We start from the raw sequence: 18,330 nt of genomic DNA, 5'->3' as shown, positions 1-18,330 counted from the left end.
TCGCCTTTATGGTTTTGTAAGATTTGAGAAGTTTTCCCTCAATCTGCAATCAACACCAAACCAAAGAGCTGCAGTTTGGACATTTTACACGGGAGACTGGGGCTGATAGCGGAGAAAGGCTGCGGTCAGTTTACCAAGGGATGTCACAATCCGTGGGTCCCAAGATGGCCGCGGGACCTCGTGACCAGCCACAAAAGCAAAAACCCCACAGCCCAGTCTCTAGGTTTCTGCAAAGCCACGGCCAGAACAATGGATGGATATTGGCCGTGCAGAAACCCGCGAAACCAGGTCGAAGTCCAGACACTGGGGCGCTGACATCAGCATACTCACAATGCCCCAAGCCAACCTACACAGTTAATCCCGTTAAGGGTCACAATAGCCCATAGAAACCTACCTGGCAGGTGATGGGAAACCAGTTAAACCCATCACCTCTCAACGAGAAACAGATTAACAGACCGTCTAGCCATCACCGGTACCCCCGGACATAACGCAGATCAAAGAGAAAACTCGAAACCTATCTTTGAAACAAAGAGATCCCGAGATCTGGCGGGAGATAGGACGGGTCAGGATTAGAATAACTGGCCACGACTTTTGGGTTTTAAACTCGCAAGTCAGAAGTCAGAGAAACAGGCAAAACAAAAATCGGGAAACGGAACGCAAGAAGGGGACGGCAGTCAGAAGGAAGAAGTCTCACGGCAGAAGTCAGAGAACGCAACGAACGGCACGGAGAACGGAGACTCACCGAGAAGAACGGAAGGAAGAAACTCACGGAACAAGCACGACCCTCATGGAAAACAGCGGAGAAGCAGCACGAACAGCCAGTGACCCCAGTAATAGCCCCATGGTGAGCATGTACCCCGATCCTGCACATCCTGGACATAGTTTTAGTGTAGAGGGGAGGGTGGCTTGATTAACGTGGGTGTATAAGTAAATATGTGTTGGCCAATTTTGCAATGTGCCGTACGTTCCCCATCTTACAGTCGAGTATATGTCTTATAGAACTGTGCGTTTATAATTCAGAGTCAAAGTATTCATGTAATTCAGTATATGTCTTATAGAACTGTGCGTTTATAATTCAGAGTCAAAGTATTCATGTAATTCAGTATATGTCTGATAGAACTGTGTAAAAGCATTCATGTACCATAGTCCCAAGCGCTCAATAAAAGCCTTATTCCGTTTAAACCCTGGTCTTCAAATCTGGTCTGGTTGAATTTTTCTGCACTATCAACGCTCCGGCATCTAAGTCTAGTGTCTAGAACCGTAGGGGTGAGTGGGTCGAACCACTCACGGGGAACCAGTGTGCTCGGCCTGGTCGAGGGACCAGAGCAAGGCACGGGGACCTTAGGTCGGGCGAAAGCTCGGCGCAGAAAACCCCTTACAGTTTATGTACATCATGTGAAAAATAAGATGAAGAGAGATCCATGAGAAGGAACTTTGAGATCTATTTATCTCCATCTTACCTCTCACACATTCATAATAAGTTAACTTTGTGAGAGTGTGTGTTTGAGCAATACAAGGGAAACTGCACAAAAGAGGGGGCTGGGGAGGAAGGATGGGAGGGAAATGGGCAGAAACAGTAAGAAATAATAAAATCAGAGAAATTAAGCTGGGGGGAAACATTTAAAAATAAAAATAACGAAAAAATGTGAGTTGATAGATGAGATATTTTCTGCATTTTGATGGTATCATCACACATACTGTTCCCCCACAACACTGATTATACTGCGAGACGAATAGCAAAAGGCGGATTTTGCCTACTAAAATGGCGGCCGTTCCGCTCCTTTGCGTACTGCACTTCAGTATGTCTGAAGAAGGGTCTCGACCCGAAACGTCACCCATTCCTTCTCTCCAGAGATGCTGCCTGACCTGCTGAGTTACTCCAGCATTTTGTGAACACTTCAGTATAGGTGATTTCGACGGACGGAGTGGATTTCGATGGAAGTGCTTCCGCAGCGCCCTCTGCAGGCTCGGAGTGCAGTCGCAGCGTCCCCTACAGGCTGAGAGGGCGGCGACAGCGCTCCCTGCAGGCTGGGAGTGCAGTCGCAGCGTCCCCTGCAGGCTGGGAGGGCGGCGGCAGCGCTCCCTGCAGGCTGGGAGGGCGGCGCGGCCGGCGAGCACGGGGGCCCTTTCTTCTTTTCCTTTCTTCTGCTCGTTTGTTAAAGGCCCGCGAGGAACCGTAAGTGGAGCCAGACAGAGAGAGGGGAGAGCGAAACTAAATACCCGCGGCTCCTCTGTCAGATGTGAGCGAGTGCGGGGAGAGCCGAGGCGGGCGACGGACGGGGATGGGGATGGAGGGGAGAGGGAGGATGGGAGGGGAGAGGGAGGGAGGGGAGGCGGTGGCGTGAGGCGGACGATCGACGCGGCGCTGCCCCCTGCCTTGAACCAGGAAGAGGTGAGCCTGTCACCCCCGCTACCATGGCGTGTAATATAAACATTTACTTGAGATACTTGGTTCTGGGAACCCTCAGGGCCGGAACTGCATCTTCAGTGGCCATGCCCCCTCCTCCCTCCCTCCCTCCCTTGTGTATGTTTGGGGACCAGGTGTCGATGATCCAGGTATCTGTGATCTTGGCGTCAGGTGTCGGTGATCCAGGTGCCAGATGTTGGTGATCCAGGTGTTGCTGATCCAGGATTCGTGATCCTGGCACCAGATATTGGTGATCCAGGCATCAGAGGTCAGTGATCCCAGCACCAGAGGTCTATGATCCAGACACCAGGTCCAGCCAGATGTTGGTGATTCCAGACCAGATCTTGGCGATCCAGCCGCCAGGTGTTGGTGATCCAGCTGCCAAGATGTTGGTGATCCAGCCACCTGATGTTGGTGTCCAGGTACCAGAGGAAAGTTCAGCCAGAAGATGATCCAACCACCAGGTGCTGGTGTTCCAGCCCTCAGATGTTGCTGATCCAAGCTGGTGATCCAGCCAGAAGTCTGCAATGTGCAGCCATAGTCTCCTCTCTGTGCATCATGCACATCAGGGGAATGTTTTGGAGCTTCCTGGGCTTTGCACTGTCCTCTGGAGGGTTTAAATCTCTGGTCCTCCAATGATTCAGTGATACTTTATTGTCACATGTACAGTGAAATGCTTTGTTTTGCATACAACTCGGTTAAAAACATGTTGCAGACTTCACCGAGGCAGTACACAAGTGTTGCCACATTTTGGCACTTACAAAGTTACAAAGCTAAAACTGGCAATCACTTTTGTGTTCTCTTAATTGTAGTTTTCATTTTTTTCCTTTGCAAGTTGGTTTCTTTTAAAATATATTTTCAGTGCACTTCAGTTGCAGATTTGAATCTCATCTCGAGTACGGCTAACATGTCCTCGATGGCCTAGCAAAGTTCCAATTCTGTTTGGGGAAACAATCAGTGGGTCAGGCAGCATTAGGCAACAAAATAGACAGTGACATTTTGGCTCAGGACCCTTCGGTTATTTTGGGGAATGGTCAGCTGCTGAATTTGGATGATTTTTGTAAATTTAAAATATGTAATTTTCATCTAGTTCATTTACATTGGAACACTTTTTGCTTTCAACTGTATGACTACCAATGGGATACCACAACAAAACTGGTGTGAAGACATTGGTGGTCAATAAACAAATGGGGCCATGCTTTTGCAAGAATTTTCCAGTCTCATTTTAACTGCACTGTTATTTTCGCACAAAACATACAACCCAGTTGTAATTTTAAAGCTGGCCATCTTAATCCCTCTGCACTCATCTCCATCCCAAAGGCAGCCTATTCTAAGTAATGTAATTCTCTGGAGCATGTACTATTCTTGCGGTCGGGAGCCAGAGGTTTTTAGTTTGCTCGTATACATCTAACCTAAATTAAGAGGAGTGATTGGTGTGTGAGCATAAAAATTATATTTATCATTGTTGGCAAGTAGGTTAAAGGTGCAGGAATCTGCTAGTTCAGCCCCGACAAAGGAAAGATCTAGGGCTGAGTATCTTAGTAATTATTTTAGCGTGCAAAAGTAAAATGGACTCTAAATGGAGCATTATAAATATTGTCTTCTTAATTCATGCAATATGGATGAGTCCAATTGCATAAACGACCTTCTACCAGATTCAGCAAACACTGTTTCACTTAAATTTGACTTTACCTTTGTCCTACTAGTGCTTTTTCAAAGCCTGACTCATGTGACTTTATTGCTTGTTCCTAATTATTGTGGCGGGCTGAGACATTTTGGTTTCGAACCGTCGTTAGTCAGACTCGAACTCTCGCGTGGACTGGGCATGATCTGGGCCGACCGATCACGGGGTCCGGGGGAGGGGGGGGGCAGGCCGTGGTGTGTGGACGGAGAACATAGAAATTGCGGTTAGAATTTGAACTCGGGCATGCGCGCGTGAGCGATGGAGCTGTATCCGTTAATGATTAAACAGAGTGTTTGCACAACGCGTGGACCTCCCCAGTTGTGACCCCGACGATCCAAAACGGCCTATTTTGGATTGTGTCATGTCTGCAGCCGACAACCCAGACCAGCAGAACGCAGTTTCGATCAAACTGCCCGCTTTCTGGACATCACAGCCCCAAGTTTGGTTTCAACAGGCTGAATGGTTCCACATTCACCAGATCAAAGCTGATGCCACCAAATACTACTACGTGGTCAGAGCGCTGGACCAGGACACCGCCGGGTGCAGAATCGATTACCTTCGCCAGCCACCAGCTGATGGCAAGTACGAGGGCCTCAAAATGCTCCTCATGCGCACTTTCGGTCTCAGCTGCCGTGACAGAGCAGCCAGACTCCTGCACATGGATGGCCTAGGCGACCGCAAGCCATCTGTGCTTATGGATGAAATGTTCACCTTGATGGACAGACGCAAGACCTGCCTCCTGTTCGAACAGGTTTTCTTCGAGCAGATGCCTGAGGACATTCGCCTGCTCCTCGCGGATGACGATTTCACTGACCACTGGCAGCCCGTGCGGACGTGCTGTGGCAGGAAACAGCAGGGTGGCGCCCAGAATAATGGAAACATTTGTGTAGGAAGGAACTGCAGATGCTGGTTTACAGCGAAGATAGACACAAAATGCTGGAGTAACTCAGCGGGACAGGCAGCATCTCTGTAGAGAAGGAATGGGTGACGTTTCGGGTGGAGACTTCTTCAGTCTCCTTAGCCTGAAGAAGGGTCTTGATCCAAAATATCACCCAATCCTTCTCTCCAGAGGTGCTGCCTGTCCCGCTGAGTTATTCCAGCATTTTGGGTCTTATCTTTAATGGAAACAATTGGTCATTATTATGCATATTAACTGGAGACACAAGGAATTGCAAATGCTGGACTCTTGAGGGAAATGCAAAGGCTGGAGAAACTCAGCGGGTTAGGCAGCTCTCTGGAGGCAATACATATGAGACATATTTGGTTGGGACCAGTTTTCAAACTCAAAGATGTATCTTATGAAGAAGGGCCCTGACCCGAAACATCACCTATCCATTCCCTTCAGAGATGCTGCCTGACTTACTGAGTTACTTTGTGTTCTGATGCATATTAACTGCCTTGCTATTTAGCATCGTTAACCTGTGATAGGTTTCTGCAGCTCCCCATACCTCTGACTCATTTTTGCATTTTATACTTTTACAAAATACTGCAGAAGCTGGAATTTCTGAAAGAAATCAGAAAATACTAGAAAAAGCCAGTCAGCAGCATCTCAAGGGAACACTGATCGGTGACATTTCTGGTGAAGAAGGGTCTCGACCCGAAACGTCACAGATCCATGTTCTCCTGAGATTTTGCCTGACCTGCTGAGTTACCACAGCACTTTATGTCTTATATTTTATTATTGTCATATGTACCGAGGTACAGTGAAAAGCTTTATTTTTCATGCTATCCAATCAGATCAGATAATATTACGCATAAATACAAGCGCGTCAAACTCGTTCAATAGGTAGGTGGAGCAAAGGGGAAGATGGAGAGGGCAGAACATATTCCTCCATTGTAGCGCATCAGTTCCATCGACAAAGTCCAATGTCTGCAATGGGGTAGAGGTGAATTGGACTACTCCAGCTTATGGAAGGACCATTCAGAAGTCTAATAACGGAGGGGAAGAAGCTGTTCCTGTTCCTTAATGTTCTACGTACATCCACTGATATAACAGGGTACTTGCACGAGATGTTTATATATGATTTTTGGTAATTGAACTGGTGGAAGACAATATTCTGTCATACTGCTCATTGAATCCTTTAACAGTCGGTGGGACATGAACCACCTCAACTTTTCCACTCCCCTTGCTTACTCTAACCTCTCCCCCCCCTGAACGTACAGCCCTCCCGCTCACTCTGCTGTAACCCCGACTTGATAATCAAACCCGCCGACAAGGGAGGTGCCGTGGTAGCCTGGCGCGCCGACCTCTACCGGGCTGAGGCCAGGCGACAACTCTCCTACTTATCCTTGGACCAAGATCCCACAGACGAGCACCAGACCTTAATATCACACACCATTTCTGATTTCATCACTTCCGGCTCTCTGCCCTCCAAACCTATCGTTCCCCAGCCCCGCATGGCACAATTTTATCTTCTCCCTAAAATCCACAAACAGAACTGCCCTGGCAGACCCATTGTTTCTGCTTGTTCATGTTCCACTAAATTAATTTCCACATACCTTGACTCCATCCTATCCCCCCTGGTCCAATCCCTCCCTACCTATGTCCAAGACACCTCACATGCTCTTCGTCTCTTTAATGACTTTTGTTTTCCAAGCCCCCACTCCCTCATCTTTACTGTGGATGCCCACTCACTCTACACCTACATCTCCCACCAGGAAGGTCTTAAAGCCTTCTGTTTCTTCCTCAACCACAGAACCAGCCAATTTTCGTCTACTAACATTCTCCTCTGCCTAGCATAGCTGGTACTTACCCTTAACAACTTCGACAACTCCCCCTACTTCCTCTAAATCCAAGGCGTAGCTATGGGCACTCGCATGGGCCCCAGCTTTGCCTGCCTCTGTAGGGTACGTCGAACAATCACTGTTCCAGGTGTACACTGGCCCCATCCCCAAACTCTTCCTCCGCTACATTGATGACTGCATTGGTGCTACCTCCTGCACCCATGCAGAACTTATTGACTTCATCACCTTCACGACTAATTTCCATCCTGCATTCAAATTCACTTGGACCATCTCCGACATCTCCCTACCGTTTCTAGATCTCACCGTCTCCATCACAGGAGACAGACTATTGACCGACATCTATTACAAACCCACTGACTCCCATAGCTATCTAAACAACACTTCTTCCCACCCTGCTTCCTGTAAAGACTCTATCCCCTACTCCCAATTCCTCAGTCTATGCCGCGGTGCCCAGGATGAGGTTTTCCATACCAGGTCATCGGTGATGTCCTCATTCTTTAGGGAACGGGGGTTCCCCTCTTCCATTATAGATGAGGCTCTCACTAGGATCTCCTCGATATCCCGCAGCTCCATTCTTGCTCCCCCTCCCTCCATTTATAACAAGGACAGAGTCCCCCTTGTCCTCACCTTCCACCCCATCAGCCGTCGCATACAGCGTATAATCCTCTGACATTTTCACCAAACGGGATCCCACTACTGGCCACATCTTCCCATCTCCACCCCTTTCTGCTTTCCACAGAGATTGTTCCCTCCACAACTCCCTGGTCAACTCATCCCTTCCCACCCAAACCACCCCCTCTCCCCAGATACTTTCCCCTGCAACCGCAGGAAATGCAACACCTCCCCCCTCGACTCCATCCAAGGACCCTGACAGTCTTTTCAGGTGAGGCAGAGGTTCATTTACACCTCCTCCAACCTCATCTACTGTATCCGCTGTTCCAGGAGTCAACTCCTGTATATCGGCGAGACCAAGCGCAGGCTCGGTGATCGTTTCGCTGAACACCTCCGCTCAGTCTGCCATAATCTACCTGATCTCACGGTTGCACCATGGTCAGAGTGAGGCCCAGCGCAAATTGGAGGAACAGCACCTCATATTTCACTTGGGTAGCTTACACCCCAGCGGTATGAACATTGACTTCTCTAACTTCAAGTAGTCCTGCTTTAAATATATATTTACAATTCAAACAGTGAGAATGGCTGAAGGTCGGAAGTCCAGCTGTTAGCTGCATAACTCAGAGGGAATGAGGAAATAGTGAGAGTCAAGACTTGAGGTAATTCAATGTGAAGTCTGCAGACCGCCAAGTTACAGTGGGATGGATCCAAATTTGTGCTGGTGTAAAGCCAACGCCAGCAATGAATTATGTTTACAGCACTGCCAACTTAGAATACAGTGACTCGCATTAGCAATACGCTGCACATTATGCCAGAAAAGGCTTGGCACATCTCATGAGGAGGCAAGCTGATGCACCCAGCGGGGAAAAGGATGAGATTTAGAAATGTGGGGGAGGAGTGAGTGAGGAGATCAAAGGCAAAGGAGTTGGGATTTGAGCGAGATTTTGGAAGGTGAGGGGAGCGTGTAGGCTAGGCCTTGTCTTTGGAGAAAGCAGGTGGAACATAGTTGGTGGAAGGATTCGAAGTGACAGACAACGATGCAATACAAGAAGCCAGCGGGTGTTGCCAAGCACACAGTCTGGGGGTTTGGATGGATGGGAAACGTGGTTAGAAGGTGGATCCTATGATTAGAAATGCTGGATTTTAACAGGAATGGCACAGACATTAATTCTTAGCATAACTGCAATTTTGTAGAGATGCAAATGAGGAGCATGTTGGAGCATGGGAGCCTTAATGAAGATGCAAAACAGTGGGAAGAGAACTATGAGAATTTTTAACGTGCAGTATATGGACAATGTGAGTGAGGGGAAAGTGGGCTGAAGAGAAGAAATCCATTGTGCAGCATGCCAAAAGTGTGTAGCATAATTTAGCAAGAGAGATACAGAGTTAATATTTCGGGCCTTTATTGGCGCGAGGATAAGTTAGATCTTAAATATGTGGCAACAAGCAGGGGGAAAAAGGGGGGAAAGGGAAAAAAGAACAAAAGCGAAAGTCTGTGTGAAGGATGAAAACATTAAATGATAAGAGGGAACGATAGGGGGGGGGGGGTGTGAAAGGAAATGGTACTAGGAATAAGTCTGGAGACAGGCGTATGGATAGGAAAGGTTTAGAAGTACATGGGCCAAACTCTGGCATGTGAAATTTTTGTTGATTGGGCATCTTGGTTGGCACGAGCAAGTTGGGCCTAAAGACCTATTTCCATGCTGTGTGACGCAATGAATCTAAGTGAACTTGCAAAATAATTCTGTGAAATTACAGGAGGAACGTGAAATGAATGCTGAAAATCTGAAGTAAAATAACTGATAGTTTGAAATTGTTGAACAACATAGTCTTAGATAGGTACATTGGAACAGGCATGTGTGTTTTGGTTTGGTTAACACTGAGTTGAAAATGAATTGTCACCTCTACAATTTGATGTGAAGGTCACAGTCAAAAGATTTGTCTGGGCTCTAGAGGTGAGGGTAAATGCCATTTCTGGAAGCGAATTGTCACTACAGGGCAACCTCTGGGTGAAGTCAATGACAAACATTTAAATTAGTCTGAATGTGCTGCTTTTGAAGGTTTAGAGGCAGGTAGAGTTCATGTCCTAAAAGGAAAGATTTGAATTTTGTGGGAGAAATATTGTACCTGGTAATACTTGCAATTATTAACTAAATCAAACTGCAGTTAAACATGGAGCCCAGTAACCCGCTGTATCTTCAGAAACGTCACCATGAGAGCATCTTGCTCAGAGACATGCCAGGTGTAAAGTTTCTGTACTTGCCTATCAGGTAGTTATTAAACTAGCCAAGAAAATGATGTGAAAAACAACCTGTTGGAGGAACTCCATAGGTCAGGCAGCATCCAGGATGGAAATGGACAGTCAACGTTTCGGACCCTTGCTGCTGTAATGACATTTTTGATTAGCAAATAAATATTAATTATTGCCAAACAACCTCTCGTGCCCTGAAAATCAACTTACACTTTGACTGATCAGTTTTTACTCAGTTAATCAACAACCATCTCATTACTTTGCACCCGACATCTGATTTGACATTGTTTTAAATATTTTTTATTTAGTTTGTGAGCTGCTCCAGAGACATACAGCACAGAAACAGGCTCTTCAACTCGACACATCCATGCTGATCAAGATGGCCATCCATGCTAGTCCCATTTGCCTGCATTTGACCATATCCCTTTATACCTTTCTTATCCATGTACCAGCCCCATTGTCTTTTAAATGTTGTTATTGTACCTGTCTCAACCACCTCCCCTGGTAGCTTCTTCCATATAGGCACTACCCTCTGGGTGAAACATTGCCCCGTAGGATCCTATAAATCTTTCCCTTCCCACCATAAAACTATGTCCTCTGATTCTTCATTCCCAAATCCTGGAGAAAAAAAAAATCACCCTAGCTATGGCCCATATGATTTTATACACCTGTGTAAGATCTTGCATCAGTATGCATCGAAGTCATAGCCTACCAATCCTATAACTCAATCCTTTGAATCCTGGCCACATCCTTGTAAATCTTTTCCACACTCTTTTCAGCTTAATGGCATATTTCGTACAGCAGGGTGACCAAACGTCAACTCAGTACTTCAATTGCAGCCTCATAGTTATTGTAACTATAACTTTACGTCTTAAATTCTACATTAATTGCCCTTAACATGCCAAAAGTCTTCTTCACCATCCTCTCCACCTGTGATGCCACTTTCAGGGAGAGTGTACTTGTACTCCTAGGTTCTTAGTTCTGCAACTCCAGAGCCCCCCTTTCAGTGTGAAGTGCTACCCTGGTTTAACTTGCCAAAATTCAATCCTTTCATTTCTCTGACTTAAACTTCATTTGCCATTCCTCGGCTCACTTGCCCAGCTGATCAAAATCTTGCTGTTAATCTTGATAACCATCTTCACTGTTTATGACACCACCTATTTTCGTGTCATCTGCAGACTTACTAACCATGCCTTGTATGCTCTCATCCAAATTATTGATATAGATGACAACCAACAATGGGACCAGCCCCAGCACCAACACCCGAGGCACACCACTAGTAATGGGCTTCCAGATCTGAAAGACAACCTTCCACCACCACCCTGTGCTTCCTACCATAAAGCCAACTATGTTTCGAATTAGCTAGCTCTCCCTGGATCCCATACAGTCTTACCTTCCAGAGCATGCAGAATCTTATCAAAGGGCTTGTTCAAATCCATATAAACCCTGTCTGTGGTCCTGCCCTCATTAACCTTCTTGAAAAAATCATTAATGAGACACAGAATCCCCACCAGTAAGTTTACCCACCACAAATGTTAGGCCTACTGGTCTATTGTTCCCAGGTTTTTCTTTGCAGTTCTTCTTAAATAGAGGTATAACATCAGCCACCCTCCAGTCTTCCTGTACCTTACCCGTGGATAATAATGATGCAGATATCTCAGCCAAGGCTCCTTCTCTAGCTTCCTATAGTATTCAGGGAAGGGGAAAGGAACAAGGTGACTTGGGTGGTGGGATTCAGTGAAAGAAATGTGTGCACATCAGTGTCGGGGGGAGGAGCAGAGGAAAGAGAGGGGATGGTTGGGGAGTAGTACTTGAAATTGGAGAATTCAGTGTTCATAACATTGTGTTGTGAGCTACCCCAAGCAGAATATGAGATGCATTCCCCACTGGCAACGGAGGAGGCCAAGGACGGAAAGATCGGTATGGGATTTGGAAGGCGAATTAAAATGTTTAGCAGCCGGGAGATCCAGCAGGCTTCGGCATTCAGAGTGCAAGTGTTCGGTGAAATGGTCGCCTAGCCTACCCTTGGTCTTGCTGCTGTAAAGGAGGCCACATCAGGAGTGGATGACGCAGTAGATGAGGTTGGAAGAGGTGCAGGTGAACCTTTGTCTCACCTGGAAGGACTGTTGGGGTGCCTGGATGAAAGTGAGAGAGGAAGTGTAGGGACATGTTACATCTCCGGCAGTTGTAGCGGAAAGTGCCATGGAAGGGACAGGTTGGGTTGGATGGGAAGAGATGAGTGAACTAAAGAGTTGCAGAGAGCATGATGTCTGGAAAGTGGAAAGCACAGGAAGATGTGACTGATGTTGGGATCATGTTGAAGGTGGCGGAAATGTCAGAGAATGATATGTTGAATGTGGAGATAAGTGGGGTGAAAGTTGAGAACCAGAGGAACTCTATTCTTGCTCCTGGTAGTACTAGGAGTGAGAGCAGAACTGAGGGACACAGAGGAGGGTGAGGGCTCCATCTACAGCAGCAGGGAGGAGCCACGTTTTTCCTGAACTGTCATCTTCCACAATAGTATCCAAAATGGTATACTTTTTATCAAGGAGGACAGCAGTGACAGTGGTGCAGTCATACAGTTGCTGCCTTACAGCGCAAGATACCCGGGTTCGATCCTTATTATGGCTGCTGTACGGAGTTTGTACGTTCTCCCTGTGACCATGTGGGTTTTCTCCAGTTTCCTCCTACACTCCAAAGACGTATAGGGTTTGGGTTAATTAGCTTCAGTAAAATAGTCAATTGTCCCTAGTGTGTAGATAGTGTACATGATCGAAGGTATTTATTTCACAAAATGCTGGAGTAACTCGGCAGGTCAGGCAGCATCTCAGGAGAGAAGGAATGGGTGACGTTTCGGGTCGAGACCCTTCTTCAGACATGATGTACATGATGATAGTGTACATGGTGATCGCTGGTCGGCGAGGACTCGGTGGGCCAAAGAGCCTGTTTCTGTGCTGTATCTCTAAAATCTGCATCCAGATTTCTGCCTGCTCCTTGGGTGTGAGGACCTTGCTAAAACTCATATATTTGATGCACTCAAATCCCAGATGATCCTGAGTGCGTCCAGCTCCCGTTCCTTTATGAGGTCAGTCAGAAGCTGCAGCTAGACATACTTCCCTCAGGTGTAGTCACCGGGAACACTGGAGGAATCCTTATTCTCGCGCATCCTGCAACAGGTGCATCCTGCCCCAACTACCATCCTGACTACAGTAAAACAAAGAAGGAAAGTTAAAAAGACCTCACCATTTCTTACCTTCACCCTCTGCTCAGCCTCCTCTCTGAAGCCTCCTGAGTCCAAACCACTGCGCTTACCCTCAATCATAGCCATTCCCAAAAATGGCTGCTTCAAATTGACTGCTCTGCAAGTGCCTGCCTTTCTTTTATACACCACCAAGATCTATCATTCCTGGAAACTAATGGTTATTTTTCACATCTCCTGCACTCTTCCTCCTTTCAGCTTCACAGTCTCCGTTAAAACTGTTTAAGGAGTTAAAAAAATTCTTAAGTGTGATTGGCTGAAGAAGCATATGATGGCTTGTCCTGTTCATACAAACCCTGGATTTGTAGAGAACTCTGCACTGAAGTAGATTTATAATTTCTGCTTTAAATTTCTTAAATGTCCTGTAGCAATGCAAGTCTGAGGCAATTTGTTCCTGACCACAAAATCCAAATTAAGTCAGAATTGAAGGACAGGTTTTAAGCCTTTTTAAATCAAAAATCCACTGGTTTGACATGTTATATATGGAGACTGTTTATTAAAGAACAAAGAAAATGAGTACCGATAGCCATGTTTTGTTTTGGGATACATTCTGACCGTATTATAATTTTGTCATTTTCAAAAAAAATCAATGAACAGGATTTATTAATATAAGTAGACTCTGGCATAAAGGAGAAATGATGAAAGGAAAACCTAAAGATGGGTCAAAATCTAAGGCAATGCGAATTGTTGAAGAGTTGTCATTCTGGAAGACTTCTCCTGGGGCAGGTTAAGAATGCCTATTTATTACAGATCTCTACGAATTGAGCAGGAGCTCTATTGCTTAAGTTATTGTCATTTAAATGAGGGATTAAATTGAACCGTCATATGTCTGTTCAGTCACTTGCTGGAGAACCCAAAAAGCTGGGTGAGATTTGGAATTTCTCCCAGAGTCTCAATCAGTGTTCCTGGAGCAATAGTGTTAAAAACATTGTCTGAGAGTGTGTTTGTACAAAATGTCTGTTCCGTTTGCTTGCTTCCATAGATGGTTGCAGTTTAGAAACATAGAAACATAGAAAATTGGTGCAGGAGGAGGCCATTTGGCCCTTCGAGCCAGCACTGCCATTCATTGTGATCATGGCTTATCATCCACAATCAGTAACGTGTGCCTGCCTTCACCCCATATCCCTTGATTCCACTAATCCCTAGAGCTCTATCTAACTCTTTTAAAAATTAATCCAGTGAATTGGCCTCCATTGCCTTCATGGCAAAGAATTCCACAAATTTACAACTCTCTGGGTGAAAACATTTTTTCTCATCTCAGTTTTAAATGAGAATAAAGAATCTTTATTCTTTGACTGTGCCCCCTGGTTCTGGACTCCCCCAACATTGAGAACATTTTTTCCTGCATCTAGCTTGTCCAGTCTTTTATAATTTTATACGTTTCTACAAGATCCCCTCTCATCCTTCTAAATTCCAGTGAATACAAGCCCAGTCTTTCCAATCTTTCCTCTAATGACAATTCCGCCATTCCGGGGATTAACCTCGTGAACCTACGCTGCACTGCCTCAATAGCAAGGATGTCCTTCCTCAAATTAGGAGACCAAAACTGCATACAATACTCCAGGTGTGGTCTTACCAGGGCCCTGTACAACTGCAGAAGGACCTCTTTACTCCTATACTTAACTCCTCTCGTTATGAAGGCCAACATGCCATTAGCTCTCTTCACTGCCTGCTGTACCTGCATGTTTACTTTCAGTGACTGGTGTACAAGGACACCCAGGTCTCGTTGCACTTCCCTTTTTCCTAATCTGACACCATTGAGATAATAATCTAACCTCACATTTATCTACATTATACTGCATCTGCCATGCATCTGCCCACTCACTCAACCTGTCCAAGTCACCCTGCAACCTCCTAGCATCCTCTTCGCAGTTCACACTGCCACCCAGCTTTGTGTCATCTGCAAATTTGTTAGTGTTACTTTTAATTCCATCACCTAAATCATTAATATGTATTGTAAATAGTTGCGGCCCCAGCACCGAGTCTTGCGGCACTCCACTCGCCACTGCCTGCCATTCTGACAGGGACCTGTTTATTCCTACTCTTTGTTTCCTGTCTCCCAACCAATTCTCTATCCATGTCAATACCCTACCCCAATAGCATGTGCTCTAATTTTGCCCACTAATCTCCTGTGAAGGACCTTATCAAAGGCTTTCTGAAAGTCCAGATACACTACATCCACTGGCTCTCCTTCGTCCATTTTACTTGTTACATCCTCAAAATATTCCAGAAGATTAGTCAAGCAGGATTTCCCCTTCATAAATCCATGCTGACTTGGACCAACCCTTTTTCTGCTTTTGAAATATGCCGTTATTACTCCTTTAATAAGTGACTTCAGCATCTTCCCCACCACTGATGTCGGGCTAATTGTTCTATAATTCCCCGTTTTCTCTCTTGCTCCTTTCTTGAAAAGTAGGATAACATTAGCTATCCTCCAAACCGCAGGAACTGATCCAGAATCTATAAAACATTGGAAAATGATCACCAATGCGTCCACGATTTCCAGAGCCACTGCCTTGAGTACCCTGGGATGCAGACCATCAGGCCCTGGGGATTTATCAGGCTTCAGTCCCATCAGTCTACCCAATACTATTTCACGCCTAATGCAAATTTCTTTCAGTTTACTTTAGAAATACAGCGCGGAAACAGGCCCTTTCGGCCCACTGGGTCTGCGCCGACCAGCGATCCCCGCACATTAACACTATCCTATACCCACTAGGGACAATTTTTACAATTACCAAGCCAATTAACCTACAAACCTGGACTTCTTTGGAGTGTGGGAGGAAACCGAAGATCTCGGAGAAAACCCACGCAGGTCACGGGGAGAATGTACAAACTCTGTACAGACGGCGCCCGTAGTCGGGATCGAACCCGGGTCTCCTGCGCTCTGCATTTGCGGTAAGGCAGCAACTCTACCGCTGCGCCACCGTGCCTTTCCTCAGTCTCCCTAGATCCTCTGTCCTCTAGTTCATCTAGGAGATTGTTTGTGTCTACCTTAGTGAAGATAGAACCAAAGTACCTGTTCAACTCTTCTGCCATTTCCTTGTTGCCCATAACAATTTCACCTGTTTCTGCCTTCAAGGGACCCACATTTGTCTTTACTAATCTTTCTCTTAACATACCTAAAGAGTTTATGCAATGTGAAATGTTTTGATAGGGTTCCGTGGGAAACGAAACAGTGTTGCATTGATACAAATCTTCTTTTGAATTTTTACACATTTACATCCACAATAACTGCTGGCACAATAATCGTCTGGAACGAGAAAGTAGTGTTATATTTTGGAAAGGTCAAAACATTTATTCAAACTAGTGATGCTTCGTGGAATAGCATTTGCTTGGATGAGTGTCCATAAAGAGACAAATTATGTCAAATCAGATTTGACTAATTGGAGTCTTTATGGATGGAGAAATTGGAGAGGTTTAGAACACTTTACACAAGTACTATTTAGGGATGCCATATGTTACCTATCTAAATTAACCTTGTTGTTGCAATTCCATTTACTTTACATAAAGCAAGACTCCAGTGGAAATTAGTGCACTACTTTCCAAGTGAATTAGCTGATTAAGGTAGTGAGAAGGTGAATCATGTTCAGTAAAACGGAAAGATCCAGCACATTGTAGAATGTAGGAACCACAGATGGTGGTTCACAAAAAAGGACTGGAGTAACTCAGCGGGTCACGCTGCGTCTCCAAGGAACATGGACAGGAGATGTTTTGGGTCGGGACCCTTCTTCACTCCCCAGTCGTACACTATGCTTCCAGTTAACCTCAATTGCGTACATTAGTAAGCTCATGATTGAGCGTGATTATGTATATTAGTGATTAGCATATGACCAGATTTCCAATTTTTTGTCCAGGCCAACTTAGTTTAGTTTAGAGATACAGCGTGGAAACAGGCCATTTGGCCCACCGAGTTCGCACCGACCCGCGATCACCCGTACACTAGTTCGATCCTCCATACTAGGGACAATTTACAGAAGCCATTTAACTAACAAACCTGCACGACTTTGGAATGTGGAAGGAAACAGGAGCAAATGGAGATAACCTATGCGGTCACAGGGAGAATGTACAAACTCTGTACAGACAGCACCTGTAGTCGGGATTGAACCTGGGTCTCTGGCGCTTTAAGGCAGTAATTCTACCGCTATGCTACTATGCTGTACATTTTAAAGAATAACCACCCACATGCCTTGCAACCCCACTCAGCAAAGAACCATTATCTTCAGAATACAAAGAAATAGGGAGTGATTAAAATTGATGGAACAGTCAACTATTCAGAGTTTAAAATATTATTGTTCATATTGTTTTAAATTGCTCACCCACTTTTTATTTTCCTGTTTATATGTTTTTGTATTATCCTGGTGATTGACAATGCTTTCATCGTGGTTGAACCCAATATCCCAGGCAGATTTAACACAAATTCATATAGACTACTTTTGGCACAAAAAAGATTCCTCAGCCTATTATGTCCATGCTGAGATAGTGCTACCTAACTTGACCCCACTTATCACACTTGATTAATAGCCTTGCAGATTATAGCTTTTCAAATAGACTTATGTGTTGAGTGCGTCTGCATTTCAGGCAGTGAATTCTAGGCACCTACCACTCTCTGGGTGAGAGAGATTTCCCTCTCATACCCTCTAATCCTTCAATCAATTAACTACTCATTTTGACTGCTTGACTAAGGGAAAAAGCTTCTTCCTGTTTATCTCGGCTCCACATAATTTTATGTACATCCATTCAGTCTCCATCAGCATTCCCTGTTACAAAGAAACAAACCACAACCTATCCTGTTTTTCCTCATAGTTAAAATAAAAAAGTCCAGTCTTCATAAATATCCCGTATAATCTGTCCAGGGCATTCACATCTATTCGGCAATGTGATGACCAGAACTGTGGCCAATACTCAAACTGTGGTTTAGCAAATATCACATATGATTATAGCATAATCCCTCTGTGCCTGTCTGCCTCAACTAAGAAAGAAAAGCACACCAAGGTACTTTTAACCACCTTATCTACCTTGCCTGCTACGTTCAATGCTCTGTTGACCTCCAAGCTCTCTCTTTTCATCCACATTTCTTAAAATCCTTCCAATTGTTACATAGTTCCTTGGCTTATTACTCCTCCCTAAATATAATTCCTCACACTTCTCTGTTTAAACTTTTCTAACCAGACCACCTACGTCCTTCTGAAGTTGAAAGCTTTCTCGGTCTGACTCAGTCTTTGTATCATTTGCAAATTTATTTATCATGCCCATGTGGTTGTGTAAATCATTGATATATGAAATGAAAAAGCAAAGGGTGGAATAATGCACCATTAACATCTTTCTAGCCATAAAACCTTCTGGCAAATATTACTTTCTGCATTGGACCT

General features: G+C 45.2%; 2 protein-coding genes across 4 annotated transcripts in view; one reads left to right on the top strand and one right to left on the bottom strand.

Moving 5' to 3' along the window:
• nkap (NFKB activating protein) overlaps positions 1–1,935 on the bottom strand; it is a 29,059-nt gene extending 27,124 nt beyond the window's left edge. Inside the window, exon 1 of the mRNA XM_078412159.1 lies at positions 1,759–1,935. The gene's annotated coding sequence lies outside the window, so the exon portion shown is untranslated. The remainder of the gene's footprint in view (positions 1–1,758) is intronic.
• Positions 1,936–2,051: 116 nt separating this feature from the next.
• The window catches only part of zbtb33 (zinc finger and BTB domain containing 33), a 55,289-nt gene continuing 39,010 nt past the window's right edge, over positions 2,052–18,330 (top strand). The window contains exon 1 of one of the 3 annotated variants that reach the window (XM_078412152.1): positions 2,052–2,176. The gene's annotated coding sequence lies outside the window, so the exon portion shown is untranslated. Of the gene's footprint in view, positions 2,241–2,347; positions 2,393–18,330 lie in introns of those variants that run through there. The other 2 variants (XM_078412154.1, XM_078412156.1) reach the window with 2 other exon arrangements.

This window comes from Rhinoraja longicauda, chromosome 15 (genome assembly GCF_053455715.1).
Source record: "Rhinoraja longicauda isolate Sanriku21f chromosome 15, sRhiLon1.1, whole genome shotgun sequence".
NCBI lineage: Eukaryota > Metazoa > Chordata > Chondrichthyes > Rajiformes > Arhynchobatidae > Rhinoraja > Rhinoraja longicauda.
This window is presented reverse-complemented; position numbering and strand designations above follow the sequence as displayed.